This window comes from Zootoca vivipara, chromosome 6, assembly GCF_963506605.1.
Source record: "Zootoca vivipara chromosome 6, rZooViv1.1, whole genome shotgun sequence".
Lineage (NCBI taxonomy): Eukaryota > Metazoa > Chordata > Lepidosauria > Squamata > Lacertidae > Zootoca > Zootoca vivipara.
Window position 1 is genome coordinate 54,717,317 of NC_083281.1, and position 17,596 is coordinate 54,734,912.

At 40.9% G+C, this 17,596-nt stretch overlaps 1 protein-coding gene across 1 annotated transcript in view; it reads right to left on the bottom strand.

Moving 5' to 3' along the window:
* Positions 1–17,596, bottom strand: part of CDH11 (cadherin 11) — a 104,589-nt gene that overhangs the window by 55,284 nt on the left and 31,709 nt on the right. Inside the window, exon 2 of the mRNA XM_035118381.2 lies at positions 11,211–11,331. The gene's annotated coding sequence lies outside the window, so the exon portion shown is untranslated. The remainder of the gene's footprint in view (positions 1–11,210; positions 11,332–17,596) is intronic.

The window sequence follows — 17,596 nt, forward strand, 5'->3', positions numbered from 1 at the left end:
ACACACCTAGCCTGGTCAGCAGACTGAGCAAGCGCACAGGTCACCTCGTCACCCCATAATGGTGAAATGTTTTGCCTTAAATTACTTCTCCATTTGCAAACTTATTTCATTTTATATGTGAATCCGTGTGCCTTTGTCCTTGTTTTTGGATAGGCAATTTCCTATTTCATAAGTAGCCATCCTACTAGGCAAGCTACCCACTGGGCAGTCCCATAGCATAGAGGCAGGCAGCAAAAATGGCACTTGAGCGGCCACTGAGCACAGCTGGCTGGCAGCTTGGTGGATCCCAGATCATGCAGGCTTGCTTTTGTCACTGTTAACAAAGATTTTCTCCTTATGCTCATAGCAAGCATTTGAAACCTGGTCTCTGCCAAATTTGTTGGAAACGGCTCTTCATTAGCAGAGAGAGAGAGAGAGAGAGAGAGAGAGAGAGAGAGAGAGATCATTTTTATTCAGGTATGTGAAAGGCAGAAGGTTGCTACAGGGTAGTCATAATCTGTTATTGTTTCCCTCCAACTTTGTGCTATTTTTCTTTCTAATCATAGAATCATAGGGTATAAGAGACCCCAAGGGCCATCCAGTCCAACCCCCTGCCAAGCAGGAAACACCATCAAAGCATTCTTGACAGATGAACTGTCCAGTCTGCTTTAGCAATGGGAACTGTGATGGAGCTGCAATATAAATGGCTTATTCGGTGCATTTGTTTTCATTGCTATTATTGTTGTTGCTGCTATTATTGTAATTTATCTATCTATTTATTTATTTATTTATTTATTTATTTATTTTAAAAAAAACCTTCCCCACCCGCCCAGCACCAGAGTCTTATTGAACAGCATGGGGAGTGGTTGCAAAGGCAAGTTGCCAGAGGTGAAGCAGATCCTCTATCAGAAATGCATTCTTGACACCACCACACCCAATTATAAATTCTCCTTCAGATTTGCGTTGTACGAAGGCAAACCATGTGGGGCAAAGGATTCAGGGCCATGTATTTTTGACTCCACAGACCAGATCATTAGTGAAATTAGCATTGTGGGGCCAAATTTGACAGGAGGGCAAGGTCACCCAGTAGTAAATCCCAAAGGTGCTCTGCAGCCTCAAAAGGCTGCCTTGCTCCATATAATGTTGCCAGAGAACTGTCTTTTCTAACAACATGTGAGAGGGCGTTTTCTGCAGTCATCCCCCCCCCCACCCCTGTAACTTCCTCCCGGAACTTGGGGCAGAGGGCACTCAAACATTTATATTCAGTCAAGCTTCTGTGCCCTAGTTATTTAGACTGCTGTGAGTTTTACAGTTTTCTATAGTTAGTTCATATTTTATGCTGTTTTACTGTGCCACACTGATCTCCTGAGGGCCAAAGAGCAAGATATAAATAATTTTAAATAAATGAATAAATAAAACATTTTTTTCTAAGTAACATGGTATCTACACTATTTCCTTGCATACCCAAATCTAATGAACTCGGAAAATTGACATGTGCTGCCTTCTTTTGATCTCAATTTATGATACTTACGTATATTATTATATTTTCCCTCTGTGATGCAAGCTGCTAAAACCCTTATTTATATGCAAAGAGGCACATACTTTAGAAATTGCTACCACATTCTGGGATTGCTAATACTTCTGATTAGCAATTCATCTATGCAACCCTGAAAAATTGTCTAAATAATTAGTAAATTAATAGAGGCATAATAAGGCTCATCTAGGGAAATCAGCAAAGCTGTTCTCTGGGCTTGTGCACACTTTACCCTAAAATATGGTTGCTCTCTGTCCTCACATTGCAGCAGAGGTATGCTGCATCTAGGCCCACCTGGTAGAGTTTCAATTGCCTATAAGTTTTAGGTAAGCAAATAAAACCCCAGGCCTGGGGACAGAATGCAGCCCCCTGTGCCCTACACCTGCCAAACTACAATGAGCCTGCTTTTGCCTGGTTGAGTATTTTCCCTGGTCTGGAACATGTCATTGAACTATGATCATGCCTCTTGCTTGCCTGGATGGAGAGAGAGATGTGTGCATATTGAACTCTCTCTGTATTATCGGGAGAAAGAGAAGAAGAAGAAGAAGAAGAAGAAGAAGAAGAAGAAGAAGAAGAAGAAGAAGAAGAAGAAGAAGGAGGAGGAGGAGGAGGAGGAGGAGGAGGAGGAGGAGGAGGAGGAGGAGGAGGAGGAGGAGGAGGAGGAGGAGGAGGAGGAGGAGAAGGAGGAGGAGGAGGAGGAGGAGGAGGAGGAGGGGGGGGTTGGATTTGATATCCTGCTTTATCACTACCCGAAGGAGTCTCCTTTCCCCTCCTCCCCCACAACAGACACCCTGTGAGGTGGGTGGGGCTGAGAGACTTCAGAGAAGTGTGACTAGCCCAAGGTCACCCAGCAGCTGCATGTGGAGGAGCGGAGACGCAAACCCGGTTCCCCAGATTACGAGTCTACCGCTCTTAACCACTACACCACACCGGCTCCTCTCACCTACCTGCCCACATTTTCCTCTGGCTCCTCTCACCACTGGATTGTGACCTTGAAATGAGTACCCATAGGAGACTAGGTCTCACGATTAAATAAAATAAAAATAAATCCCCTCCTCTAATCCAAAGGAACACACTGCAGTGACATTTTTCTACAACGTACCAAGGATCCCAAACACATGTTCATTGAGAACATAAGAAGATCCCTGCTGGATCAGACCAGTGGCCTGTCTATTCCAGCATCCTGTTCTTACCAGATTCCAGTGGGAAGCTCACAAACACACCAAACCTGCTGTACCTGGAACTGGAAGTGAGAGTGCAGCTGACTGCAGAATGGATGGGGGCAGCCTGAAGAAGCACTACCTTCTACATTGGTGCCTGCCCATAAAATGCAAGACTAGAATGAAAGACTAGGTTGGTGTCAGGCGTTTCCAGGGACCTTCTTTGTGAGATTTTTTTTTTTTAAAAAAAAATGTAAGAGTTTTGTGTTTGCTTGGGCTGAGAGCCAGGGGGGGATGGGTGGAGACTGGGTGACAGCCAGGAAGTTGAAACAGGGCATGTGTCAGCGGGAGAAGGAACTGATATTAGTGTGCATTAGTAACTTTGTATTAAATGTAACATTTAATTTAATGTAACATGCTACATTAAATGTTACATTGCATTAATGTAACCTTTTTATATGTATTTTTGGAAAAAGTGTCGCTACTTTAGTTTCCATACATCACTTAGATATATATGTTTCAGAAGGTTATATATTTTACACCGGGGGTCAGCAAACTTTTTCAGCAGGTGGCCAGTTCACTGTCCCTCAGACCTTGTGTGGGGCCGGACTATACCTGTATTTTGAAAGGGGGAAAAAAGAATGAATTCCTATGCCCCACAAATAACTCAGAGATGCATTTTAAATAAATGCACACATTCTACCCATGTAAAAACACATTGATTCCTGGACCGTCCGTGGGCCAGATTAAGAAGACAATTGGACCAGATCCGGGCCCTGGGGCTTAGTTTGCCTACCCATGTTTTACACACCACACACACACACACACACACAAACACACACACAGAGAGAGGGTTTTTTTTAGAACAGCTTGGTTTATGAACACCTTGGAAATAGAACACTGCAAACATGGAAGTAGCTGTTCCGGTTTGTGCACTTTGCCTTGGAAGCTGAACATGTTGAGTGTGTTCCATTTGTAAATTGAGTCCCCACTGCTAATTAGAGGCTTCCTGTTGAGTCTGTCAGCTGCTGAGTCCCGAGCACCCACACAACAGAGGTGATATTTGGAGTTTTTGCTTTTGCTCTCTTTTTTTGGCATTTTTGTTTGTGTGGTTTTCTCGTGGTTTTTTTTTTTGTTTTTTACTGTGACTTGTTCTTTGTTTTATGGGACTGACTTGTGACTGTGGCTTGTGACTTCGTTTTTTGACTTGTTTTTGTGACTGTGTGGAACCCTATTCAGCTGATTGATTGATTGATTGATTGTGTGACTGCAGAAATGGATAAAAGCCCCCCCATCCAAACAATTACTATCATCAGTGCACGTAAGAAAAAAATTTTTAATTTTAATTTTTATCATCTACAATACTCTTATAGTACAGTGCTTTCATTTTATGGATCAATGGTCTCATTAGATAGTAAAAATTGCTGTTTTGTGGGTTGTTTTTAAAAGTCTGGAGTGGATTAATCCATTTTGCATTACTTTCTATGGGAAAGCATGCCTTGGTTTTAGAATGGTTTTAGAATGCTTTGGCTTTGGAACAGACTTCTGGAACGGATTAAGTTTGGGAACCAAGGTACCACTGTACACATATACACACACTTACATTTTTCTATTTTTGTATTTTAAATAGTATGAATAAATAAAGCAGGACTTGAGTGCAACATCCCTCTCTCCTACGGCTTCCACCAACTGATACATGTGATGACTTGATTACATTAGCATCTTCTGAATGAACCATCACAAATTAAACCCTGCAAATAGATCATGCTCAAGTGGGAAGCGTAACAAAAGTGTGGAGGCTGCTGCTCAAGATGTCAGCCACTATATTCCAGCCCCCTCTACTGTCCCCCCTGCAAATGTCACACATCAGTCAATGTCCATTGAGAATATACCGTACATCTTCATAGGTCTGTTTTTTGGAGGGAGGGGTTTCTTCCCACCCACTTAGGGTTGCTTTTTGTTTGTTTGTTTGTTTGTTTTTTAAAAAAACATCCTTAAATATTTTGGCCCTTCAAACCAAAGTCATAGAATTGTAGAGTTGGAAGGGACCCTGCTGATCATCTGGTCCAGCCCCCTGCAATGCAGGAATATGCAGCTGTTCCATATACCTCCTTCTTGTACTATTTTGCCACATAAAGCAATATCACTCCTAACTAAGCATTGGAAACCACAATGAGTTATATCAGGCATAGGCAAACTTGGTCCTCCAGATGTTTTGGGACTACAACTCCCATCATCCCTAGCTAACAGGACCAGTGGTCAGGGATGATGGTAGTTGTAGTCCCAAAACATCTGGAGGGCTGAGTTCGCCTATGCCTGAGTTACCGGTATATTGTTTCTAACACTACATTTTTATGCAGTCTGCTCAGACATTCAGCATTACACATTAAAAAATAATAAGTAGTACAGTACTGTGATGAAAAATCAAGACATACATCTTTATAGGAAATGACCCAAAGTACAATGGCAGCCAAAAGTTAAATGATATCCTCTAATCTACCACTTAGTAGATTCCAATTTCCTTCTACCAAATTGTCTCTATGGGCTGATTCATTAAATGAGACCTGCACTTACTTAAAATATGAATCAGAAAGTAATTACTGTGATTCATAAAACAATCTTCATATATACAAGCAGGTCATCCCATTGCTGACCATGGAAGCCACATACACAAACATCTGAACTGTAGCCTACAGCCAGAATTCTAAGATCGAGTATGCATACTAGAAATCTGTATGCTCAGTCAAGGATTCTTCCATATTGTTTCCAGCAACAGCACCTACTAGGCTAAATTGTCCCCAAGACCCACCTAGAGTATGGGATTTGGGAAAAGAAGAGTCCAACAAAGTTGAAACAATCAAATAAGGCCAAGCTGAGCCTCATTATAGTCACCCGTTGATGGAGCATTTCTATCTGCTATTTTTCATTTTTGCCTCAACAATCATAATCATTTTTGTATATTTCACCTTTGACTGCTCTTTGATGATTTAGATACAGAAACAGGAAATTTGCATTCTTGAATGAGCACAGCAGGAACAAAATCATTTCAGGGGAGAACAAAATATGAAGTGAAACAGAGAAAGTAAATGCCATATGGACACCCAAGTTTACATGACAATCAACAGAAGTGGTGCTTGTTTGTTCTTCTTTGTAGGAAGACAATTGAAATTCTTAATAGAGTGGACACCTAAAATCAACCAGCAGGGAGTCTTCTCTCAGAAATTATTATAGGCATGGCAGCTTCCTCTGTATTTCAAATTCAAAGCCCCTACAAAAATCAATGGGGCACTTCTCAGAACTGGATGCTGCTTGATTCAAACTCCCCCCCCCCACCCCTTTTCTTGACACTTCACACTTTCTCTCGCTTCCTTTAAGAAATTGGATCAGGCCAAAGGCCCATCCAGTCTGTACAACAGGAGACTCTTAATCCCAAAGTAATGGGTTTGAGCCCCACATTTGGCAAAAGATATACTGCCCTCCATCCACAGATCTTGGGGCAGTTCACACCAGGGACACCCGGGTGCCTTTGGGAAGCTGTAAAGGAAGATCTGAAGGCAGCAGCACTCTTCCCCACTTGTGATTCCTAGCAACCGGTCTTCAAAGACATATGGCTTCCAATTTGTCTAACCTTATTTTAAAGCCATCCAAGGTGTTTGACATCATCATGACGTCTTGTTCCATAGACTAACAATGTGTTGTGTGAATAAGTATTCTGAATTTTATAACATTCAACTTCATTGGGTGGCCTCTGGTTCTAGTGAGAAAGGGGTAAAAAGCAGCTATCTATTCAGATTATCTACACCATGCATGATCTTGCACACCTCTACCATGTTTCCCCTTACTTGCCCCCCCCAAAAAAACTATAATGCTCCAATGTCATAACCATTGCCTCCTTGACCATTTACCAGTTCTGTAATATCCTTTTTGAGATGCTGCCCCCTGGACTATACACAGTATTCCACATGTTGCTGCACAAAGATTTTTAGAACTGGATTGTGATATTGGCAGCTTTATTTCAATCCCTTTCCTAATAATCCCTAACATGGATTTCGCCTTTTTTCACAGCTGCCACACACTGGGTCAACATCTTCACTGGGTTACTCACCAAACTCCCAAAGTCTTAGTCTTGCTCTGTCAACTCAATTCCAATTACCATATATTTGAAATTAGGATTTTTGAATAAGTAACTGTTCTTAAAGAACTCAAAAAAATGGTAGCTGTTCCTGATAAAAAAGTTATTGCTTTGCTGTGGCTCTTGGATGTTGTCTCCATAATTTCAGCACAATTTCCTGATAGATGTTCATGTACCTATAGAAACCTGATAATCTCCTGCTGTTCCTCATGTATTGACATTTCAAGGTTGTGATCATGCTTCATGAGCTCCCCCGCTGACTAAAATAGATTCTCAACAAGGCCACCAAGGCAAAAGAAAAAATGAAAAATGAATTTGTAGATACAGCTTTGAGTGATGGAGGCACAAAACTTACAATTAGCCTTCTATTTTTCCATTGTAACTTCAGGAAATGGACCTTTGTTTACCAGATTAGTAAGAGCTCCTCTTACGCCACACTTCCAAAATTGGGATTTCTAGAAGCTCATTCCCCAGCCTCTTTTCCTCAGTTGAGACAGGTGGAAGAAAAGTATGGGGTGGAGGTGTTAGGATTCATTCCCTGTCTGCAGTCATAGGGTTATTGTGTATCATATGACTGTATGTGTTTTCATTCCCACAGAGTGGAAGTGCCGTAGACTGTTGTTCCTTTGTTCTTTCTCTTTACTGGCTGTTATGCCAGAGAGAGGGAGCCATGATGTAGAGCTCCCAGTTTGTTTATATGTAAATAAAGCAGTTTAGCCTTATTTACTGACTTGTGTGTTGTTCATCACGTTTGTGAGAGCAATCACATATTTGGCCTGTGGGACCAGTCTGACAACTGGCCCCCGGGACAGCCGAAATGTTGACAGGAGGTAGTTAAAAAAAAACCTAAAACTAAAACCCACATGCCTAAGCACACACATGTGGAGACTATCACTTCCACACATACACATATACACACATTTGCAAAAGGGAAACATTCTTCAGCTTTCACAGCTTTGAGTTTGCCATTAAATGTGTTCAACGGCCCCAAGATAGTTTAAGAAAGGGATAGGGATTCTCTTTCAGGGCAAGGGCCACATCCCCCCTCAATAGCCTTCTGGGGGCCACATGCAAGTGGTAGGTGTGGATAGAGGCAAAAGTTGGCAGAGCAGCAGCACTGTGAATTTGTACAGCAGCCCTTTGCACGTTAGGCCAATTTCTACACACACAAAAAGCTCCTCTCTCTACCCACCATCCAGGCAAGGAAGAAGCACCGGCAAAGTTCACAGACTCATTCCAGCCAGGCAAGAATACTCAAGCGGAGTACAAAGGAACCCTGGTGAGAGATGTAACCTAGGTAGAGTCCCATGGACCACACAGAGAGACTTGAAGTGCTGTATTTTCCCCTTAGATGACACATGTATGTCATTACCAAATCAAATTGATCACTGTCTGTTTAAGCATCAAATCAATGTTACTAACTCTCGAGACTAATTGCTACAGTCTACCTTAACTGGCAAATGAATGTCACATACGCTCTTCTGTATTGAGGGTTTTTCTTTTTCTTTTTTTTAAAGAGATGTCACAGCGCACAGGGCATTTAGCTGCCAGAAATAAGATTATCAACACTCAAGGACATTTTGAGCAGAAATGAAGCAGCTGTCAAGCAGAACATTGCTACCCTGCCTGCAAAACAATATGAATGAGTCAGCTAAGCACTAAGCTGTAATGTCATAGGCCTAAGCACTGTATTATGAGCATTGTAATTCAGTTGGGAACTTAACATCAGATGGCAACTAAGAAGGCTGTTACTGGCATGATATCTATTATGGCCAATGCAGAAAAAAGTTTGGGGCAAGTTAAAATGTGAAAATTCTTATGTTTCAGCAGAAAAAAAGAAAACATGAATCTACAGAGTCTCAGATGGTAAAATAAAAATAAATAACCAACACAACTGAACAGAGAATAGCTGCAAAAAAAGTGAGAACAGCAGGGATGTGAAATTCCTTATTCTCCTAATTGCTTCACACTCCAGCACTGCTTTCCAGATTTTAGGCTGGAACAGTGAGGAAAATAAACACATTGATTGCTCACATGTAGCGATGTACAAATCTATCAATTGCAGTTTTGCTTGGTTTTCAAATCTTAAGTTCAGTTCCCCACATTTTCACATCAGTTTAAGAATGCTAGTCCTAATTAAAATTCACCAGCATTTTAGTGCAATTTTCTCCTAATGTACACATTTTTGTATGCATTTTCCCCTAATTTTCATTTTTTGTGAAGCAATTTCCCTAAAATGATGAATTTTAAATGAAATTTTCACTAATATATGTATTTCCATGCACAATATACCAGAGTGTATCTATTTTTGTACCCATTACTTGGCTGGAAGGCTGCATTGCAAGATTTGAAGACTTGCATGTTTCAAAGGATGCCTTTGTTTGGATTCACATATTACCTTTACCTTTTTTTAAAATAAAAAATTCCTTCAGTAGCACCTTAAAGACCAACTAAGTTTTTATTTTGGTATGAGCTTTTGTGTGCATGCACACTTCTTCAGATACCTGAAGAAGTGTGTATCTGAAGAAGTGTGCATGCACACAAAAGCTCATACCAAAATAAAAACTTAGTTGGTCTTTAAGGTGCTACTGAAGGAATTTTTTTATTTTGCTTCGACTCAGACCAACACGGCTACTTACCTGTAACTTTTTTAAAAATGTTACCTTCACATATTATTTTGGGAAATGCAAAGTAGATTGTTTTGCCTTTAAATGAATCAAATTCCTCCTCTTTCCCCAGTCACATGTGAACAACAGAGCTATTGCAGTTTTGAAATTATTGGCACTCTATGAAGTAGTTCATGATGAGCCGATGAAATAATGAGACAAAAATGAGCTCAAAAGATAAGTCTTACAGTCAGGAAACTGGGAAATATTTGGGTCACACACAAGAACCATCACTCTGGATTAAAATCGCAACTGCTTATCAACAAACTCAAAATGTAATAACTGCACATCAAGTACGAAACATATGCAAAGATTGGCAAGCTATCTCAAGTCAATGGTCCATTCTAGCTCAGAGGCATTTTGAAGGCCACATACCAGTGATGAGACTAGAGGCAAAAGTGGGCAGATCAATGAATACAAACTGTACCTTTACACAGGAGGCTAGTTTCTATATATATATATATATATACACACACCAACTCTCAATCCTCCATCCAGGCAAGCAAGAGACATTAATTGGTGTTTAAGGATGTATTCCATCCAGGCAAAAACGGCCAAGGGTGGTGCAAAGCGAGAGGAACATGGCTGCCTCACCCCTGGTCTAGCTCAACACTACTGTATTTCTAACAACAATAGCAACCAGAAATCTCAAAGTGATTAAAATAATAATAATTACAAAGTGGCTGGGGGAAAGTGGCTGGGGGCGGGGTATAAATAATATATTATTATTATTATTATTATTATTATTATTATTATTATTATTATTATAGAAAAGAAACCTCAAGGAGATAAATGGTTCAGCACCGATGGAGGTATCCCCCCCCCCTTTTTAAGGGAGTGCTGGCATAGCTTGCACCTTTTTGTGCTTTGAGTGAGGTTACCATAGTTCTGACTATTCCTCTGCAACCACTTTCCGACACCCATTCTCCTTGTACAACCCCTCACAACTTCGTAACGTCCTGACAGCTCCCTAACCACTTCCTCACGGCATCATACTTTAATGCAGAAATACTGTAGGTCACAGTGAAGGCAAGACCAGCGGTGTGCAATTTTAAAGGCATGTTGGCCCTAACTGGGAAAGCTTCATTGATAATGGCCTGCATGCTTCCCAATTAGTAGTAAGTCACATTCCAACAGGATATACCACAGAGCAGGGAAGGCTGCTGAACACACTCTGAGTGGGATGCTGCCGCTCTGAGATTGGCGTGCGCCATTTTGATTCCCAGCTGTGCCTATCTTTAGATGAGGGTGCCAGTCATGCCATGTTCGGGCACTCTTCCTCTCATGTGAATCCAACAACAGTAAACCAAAGTTATTTATCTGGTCACAGAGCCAGTAAAAAAACATGTATACATCAATACCGTACATTTTCTAGCATACACTAAACTGAAATATGTTGTGCTCAAATAAAATAAGGACATAAATAAACCAAGTTACAATTTATTCAGCAAAATGCTTTTCAGCAATGGAAAAAAAAGAAATCTAGCAACTATTTCCATTACTAATTTCTTTGTGTCAGTAGGCCAAAGTTATTCAAATGCATACAAATTAACATGTATTGATATTCTGTGAGTACCATCATGTAAGGGAAGCACACAGGTGCTCTTAATAGGGAAATCATCAGAATCATGTAGGGTTTCCATATAAGAAATAAATGGAAACTACATCTCTCTCTCTCTCTGGAAAAATAGGATTCCATCCTTGTTTGAAGCGAAAGCTGTTGTGATCAGGCATCTTACCTTCACCCACTGGAAACCCATTGCCAATTGAAGTAGCATATTCCACCCATTTCAGCAAGTCAGCACTCCCAGTGAAGAGTCACGTTCTGTGATGCCAACGTATCCAGTATCCCAATTCTTTCTGGAAAAGAAAAGAGGGGTGGAGTTCAGTTGAAATTCAGAATGGCAATACAGGCTGAATAAAAGAATAGAGTCTTTAAAGCATTCCCCCTTTCCTGGGACCCTGGGGAATTTTGAAGGAGGGAAGAGCCTCTCCACATCAATATTTAAAAATAACCAGTACAGACATTTTTTGGGGGGGTGAGTTCCCATAATTAAAGTGCTGGAGGCCATGTCAATATCCCACATGTTGTTCTCTTTCCCTTCGAGACAAAACAGAGTATCATGAAAGAAAATGGGCTCTGGAATCATTACCATGTGTAAGAGACACTGTTGCAAAAGTAACAGCTAGAGTCTTGAAGCAGCAGCCAATTAGAAGATTCTGCTAGCTCAGACCTTTCGAAGCACTGTGAGGCAAATTAGAAAGGGAAGAGAGAGGGAAACAGGCTTGCTCTTGTGGACTGCAGACCTATATAGATGCTTGAGAGTGAATGTAGTGTTGTAGTTAGAATTTCGACCATAGTTCCATGGAGATGTGGGGTCAAACCCCAATATAGGATGAGATTAAAGCCCCAGCCAGGTGCTCTTTGATAATCGGCATCTTAGAGAGGGAATGCAGAAGTCCAACTTCTGGACATGTTTTCTTTCTTTCCAAGTGATGATGTCATGGTCCAAACTGCCTGGCTAATTGACCCTTCCTCCTTTCTCCAGCAAGTGCATGAAATGAGAATGAAACTTCCAGTTTGGTTCATGGCAGTTTAGCATAGTAGAAATCAGAGAAGAAGAAAACCAAGAAGAGGTTGGATACCTTCTTCCAGTGGTTTCCTTCCTTCCTTCCTGGGGGTACTTGATGGAATATGATATGGCAGAGGTAGCCACTGTGGAACCCTTCAAATATTGTTGGACTCCCATCACCCTCAGTCAGAATGGCCAGTGGTCAGGGATTATGAGCACTGTGGTTGGATATTATCTGTAGAGCCATCTGGGACAGGGAGTTCCATAGCCTGGGCACTACATCTGAGGAGGTCATGTCCCATATACCCACCAATCAAACTTCTGTGGGTGGTAGAATGCAGAGGAGGAAAGCATGGAGGAAAGTTCATTCAGCCTTGAATAACAACAGCAGCAGCAGCAACTATTATTATTATTATTATTATTATTATTATTATTATTATTATTATTATTATATTATAGAATTGTAAAGATAGAAGGGACATCATCTAGGCCAACCCTATGCAATGCAGGAATCCTGACCACAGGCATTCCAGGGGCAGGGGGCTCGAACCACCAAACTTTTGCTTAACACCCAGACACCCTGACACATTGTTTCACAGGCTACAGTAGTTGCAAGATTTCAGATGACTTACTTTCCCACTGGCTCACAAGAAGATAGATAGACGATAGATGATGATAGATAGATAGATAGATAGATAGATGATAGATAGATAGATAGATAGATAGACAGATAGATGAGAGAGAGAGAGAGAGAGAGAGAGAGAGAGAGAGAGAGAGAGAGAGAGAGAGAGAGATATGCATATATTTGCATTTGCACTGCAGTTTCTGAATTCTGACATAGCTACTATAATGTGTCATGGGCTTATATCCTGCCTTTGACCTTTGTAACCTGTACATTACAGAAAATAATTAATTATGATCCCCCCCAAAGGAAAGGTAAACCCAGGTGGTAAACATGGGAAACTTAAACTGAAAGCTGTATTTTCCTCTCTCATGGTATTAATATGGATGCATAATATGGATGCATAATGCAGAAATGCCGACTAGCTGATACTTCTTAAGGTATATTTCTTAGGAATAACTCATTAAGAAGAATTATACATAACTTTTATAACATATTATGGATTAGCATATTTGTCATAAGACAGAACCACGGGCATTGATTATGATTTCCAAGCAACAGATGGAAAATCCATAACAGCCATTTTTGGATTTATTTTTGACAGCCCAGCTTATTTATTCCAATTCCAGGTTGCAGTGTTCAAAGTCAAAATGCAACAATCAAGGGGAGGGGGTAGTGGAAAGTATCATCAATAACTCATCACCAATAAACATGTAATTTGAATGGAACTGATATAGTGGTACTTTTAGCCCAACTCATAACAATATTATTATTTTTCTCTTTTTAAGTAAGGCATTTCTTGAGGAGTTGGTTTATACTGAGTGGCAACCGTAGGGATTTGGAAACTGTTGGTACTTTGGATGCAAAGAAACGGGGTGTCCAAAAAACCAGCCCATTGTCCCTGTAGTAATTACTTCACAGTGCCTGATGCTAAATTGACAGTCCTGGGTCCCAAGAACCAGCTGAATCCTGTATTGTCCTTGCATGATAAAAAGATTAGAGGCTGAAAAGCAGAGGAACTGAATCTCACAGTTTCTTAGACTGCAGAGTGAAAAGACCATTGTAACATCCTCATAAATCCTCAGCTCCCTGGGCTCTTGACAACTAAAGCAATAGACAATAGAATTCTTGTGTTCAACAAAACAATCATTGTCTGCCAAAGGGCTTATCTGCTTAATTTACAAATGTCTTTCATTGTCCCCAAATAATTCCCTATTAGAAAAAAAAACCCTATGAGAGGAGAACTAAATAAATATTTGCAGATTTGTAGTATGTTTGCCACCATGACTGCATCAATAGTAACAATAAGAACAAGGACTATAACAAAATATGAGACCATTGCAGTTTCCTTTTCTCAGGCCCACATTTATCATTACTGTATATGCCAGATGTATATGCATTAACGTGGCACATCACTCTCAGTTTTAGGGTGCTTTCAGATGGGTAGTGGTTCTGAGACTGACGGTCGGTCCTGGTGTGTGCTTTTTCTTTCTTGCTTGCTGCATCCCTAAATGCCATTGGCAACAAAATGCCTACAGGCATTTCCCCCCTCATTTAATCCAGATGTACCCTTTCCAGGGAAAATCCAGTAAGTAAAAAAAGAAAAAAAAGGGGGGGGGGAGAACTGGTAAATAGGTAAGTTTAAAACACTTTTAAAGTTTGAAATAAGAGCATTTTTTTTAAAAAAAAGTAGTAGTAGAGAGAGATAATTCTTAAATATTTAATAAAAGCCTATCAGAAGTTCAGACTAATGTTGCGGAATGATATTTAATTCAAATATCTGGACCTTTGTATCCAGTTTCAATGTACAATGAGCAAACAATAGGAAATAAAAATATTTCCTCAGACACTCATGTCTATCACTTTTTAAAAACAAATTTTCACGTCGTGTGATACCTTAAGCAAGAGAAGCCTTGCAAATTCTTATATGCCTTGACACCACAACTGAATCCACAATTTTACCAATTTCCCCCTTCCTTTTTTAAAATCTGCCCCCTGCAATTTATAAAATATTCAGGGCCGTGTTCTTGCTTTAGTTTTGCAAATCTCAACGAAACCATTGGGCTGCTTCCAAGCTTGGTGGCAGCAAACTAATTACTTTCAGATGGACTTGGCTGGGTTGAACAGACCCATGGCTCAATGAATATTCCCCCAGACTGTCGATTACAATGGTCAAAGCTGACCTTTGTCAATTCTGGGTCAGCCCCTGATGCATTTTGACCTGACCATAACAGATCAGCCAAGGAACTCCCTGGGCAAATACGAAGAAGGCATTTTTCTAAATCAGAAACTTGTGGCAAACAGAAGGGGAAAGCTTTGGCCCAGTAGTGGCTAGTTTAATCGGAAGGGGATTAAAGTGGTATGATACTGCTTTAAATGTATAGTGCAGAAGAGGCCTAGGAGAGAAAGGGGGAAATGTATTTGACACTTCTATTTACTAGACATTTCTGAATCCACATAAGCTTCATTCAGCAGAATAAAAAACTCTGGCACTTCACAGTTATTCTCAGTTTCTTCAAACATTATTTCAGCCATTGTCAAATGTTTGTCCCAGCCCATCTTTCAATGTGCATACTTATCTATAGTAAAACAAAAAAAAAAAACACAAAACTGCATCCACATTGCATTTTAGAAATCTCCTTTAACTTTTTGCACGTTTTAATGCTTCAATCCTTTCAGAGAGGAAAGAATGTTGGCTTTTGACATACAGGGGGTGGTGTTTTTTTGTAAACAATTTGCTCTTTGCCATGGCAGAACTGTTTCTATAAAGAAGGAATATGTAAACATTGACTCAACCATTTTTCAGTGTGTTTCCAGGACCTCTTTAAGATGGTACTTTGGGAGCTGCACCCTTGTTCACACTGCTCACCAGCCCCCCACCATTCCACTCAGACAAAACAGCCAGTTTTAACAGGAGAAAAATAGCAAAGATGTGCTCAACACAGAAGCTGACACCAGAAACCTAACACAGAAGAGCCTTTCCCAACTCCTTTCTCCCTGTACTCAAACCTTCCTTTAAGCTGCCACTTCCCCCCTCCACTGTCTGCCTCTGCTCACTCTACTCAAACCACTGCCATTGTTTAAAATCACCACTTTCCGTATTACAGTTTTTCTCCAATCCTGCTTCATTCAAACTACAGCTGTTGTTTAAAAGCAACATTTTCCGCTTAGTGTTTCCTTGTCCATGGTCATTGGCCATGCTAGAGGAGCAAGTGGAGTTGGAGTCCAACAGCATTTGGATGGCCACAAGTCCCCCATCCCTGTTTTAGATTAGTCCTGAAGACCTTCCTCCAGCCACCTTTTGAAATGGAATTTGGTTTAAAAAAATGGCTGTTGGCTGTGAGTTTACTGTTGTGCTGCCTTAACTGTTTCCATTTATGATGTGGTAGTCTGCATTATTTAGTGCTCTTGGTTGATGTGTTTTCAGTTCGTTTTACTAGATCTATTTTATTTGTTTTTTTTCATTTGATGTATTTAATTTTTCACTTTGTAAGCCTGTGTGTGTGTGTAGAAAAGCAATAGAGAAATAATGAATTGACTAATCCCTTCACCCTTGTGCACGCACACACCATTTACAAACCGTCAGGGATCTCCTGGGGACATGGAGTTGTATCCAATTAAGTTGTACTTGGAATAGTAATGGTTCTAAGTTAGTCATGTCCATTATTTTCAGTGGGTGAACTCTGTATAGAAGTCTGCATTGGATACAACCCGTTGACCCTGGCTTATTTCACAGTGCCTCACAGGTGTACATCAGGGCAGCCACTTGAGCATCATCAAAAGAGGACAAAAGACAATTTGCATTAAAATTGCATATGCATGCACACACACACACAATTTTTTAAATAGAAATATATCTCACCATACTTGGGGGAACTGTGACAAGGTGACCTGTGTGCAGTGATGCTGTCAGGGCTGAACTTTGGGCTATAAGACCCTTGTCCCTCTCAACAGAATGAACAAGAGCCCACCCAATGCATCAGAGCTATCTTAGTACATTCTGAAGTTTGTGAAGTATATGCAGCAGTCTTTGGTCTTTCTCTGTTTCTCATTTTTCAAATCTTAAATTCAATTCTTGGCATTTCTATACCTGTTTGCAGATTTGTTTTTTAAAGTCCTCATGAAAGGACTTTATAATCTGCAGTTTTGCTTAATATACACATTTCTGCAAAGCCATTTCCCCTATATGCTATTTTACTAATATATTCATTTTTATGCACACTTTACCTTGGCGAATGCATTCTTCTAGACCAGGCACCCCACCCCCCAAACTGCGGCCCTCCAGATGTTTTGGCCTACAACTCCCATGATCCCTAGCCAGTGATCAGGGATGATGGGGATTGTAGTCCAAAACACCTGGAGGGCCGAAGTTTGGGGATGCCTGTTCTAGGCCTTACTTGACCGCAGAACTGCATCATAAAATCTAGAGAAGGGTAAATTCTGAAGGGTAGCTAAATTCCTGTTCCTGTTTTGTTTTGGAAAATGTAAAACAGGTAGGCTCGCCTTTAATTATGAGCTGGTGGTGGGATTCTTTCCCATCCCCAGTGAAGTAAGGTAAAGGTAAAGGGACCCCTGACCATTAGGTCCAGTCGTGACCGACTCTGGGGTTGCACGCTCATCTCGCATTATTGGCCGAGGGAGCCGGCGTATAGCTTCCAGGTCATGTGGCCAGCATGACAAAGCCGCTTCTGGCAAACCAGAGCAGCACATGGAAACGCCGTTTACCTTCCCGCTATAGAGGTTCCTATTTATCTTCTTGCATTTTGATGTGCTTTCGAACTGCTAGGTTGGCAGGAGCTGGGACTGAGCAACGGGAGCTCACCCCGTCACAGGGATTCGAACCGCCGACCTTCTGATCGGCAAGCCCTAGGCTCAGTGGTTTAGCCCACAGCGCCACCTGGGTCCCCTCCCCAGTGAAGTAAACACATCT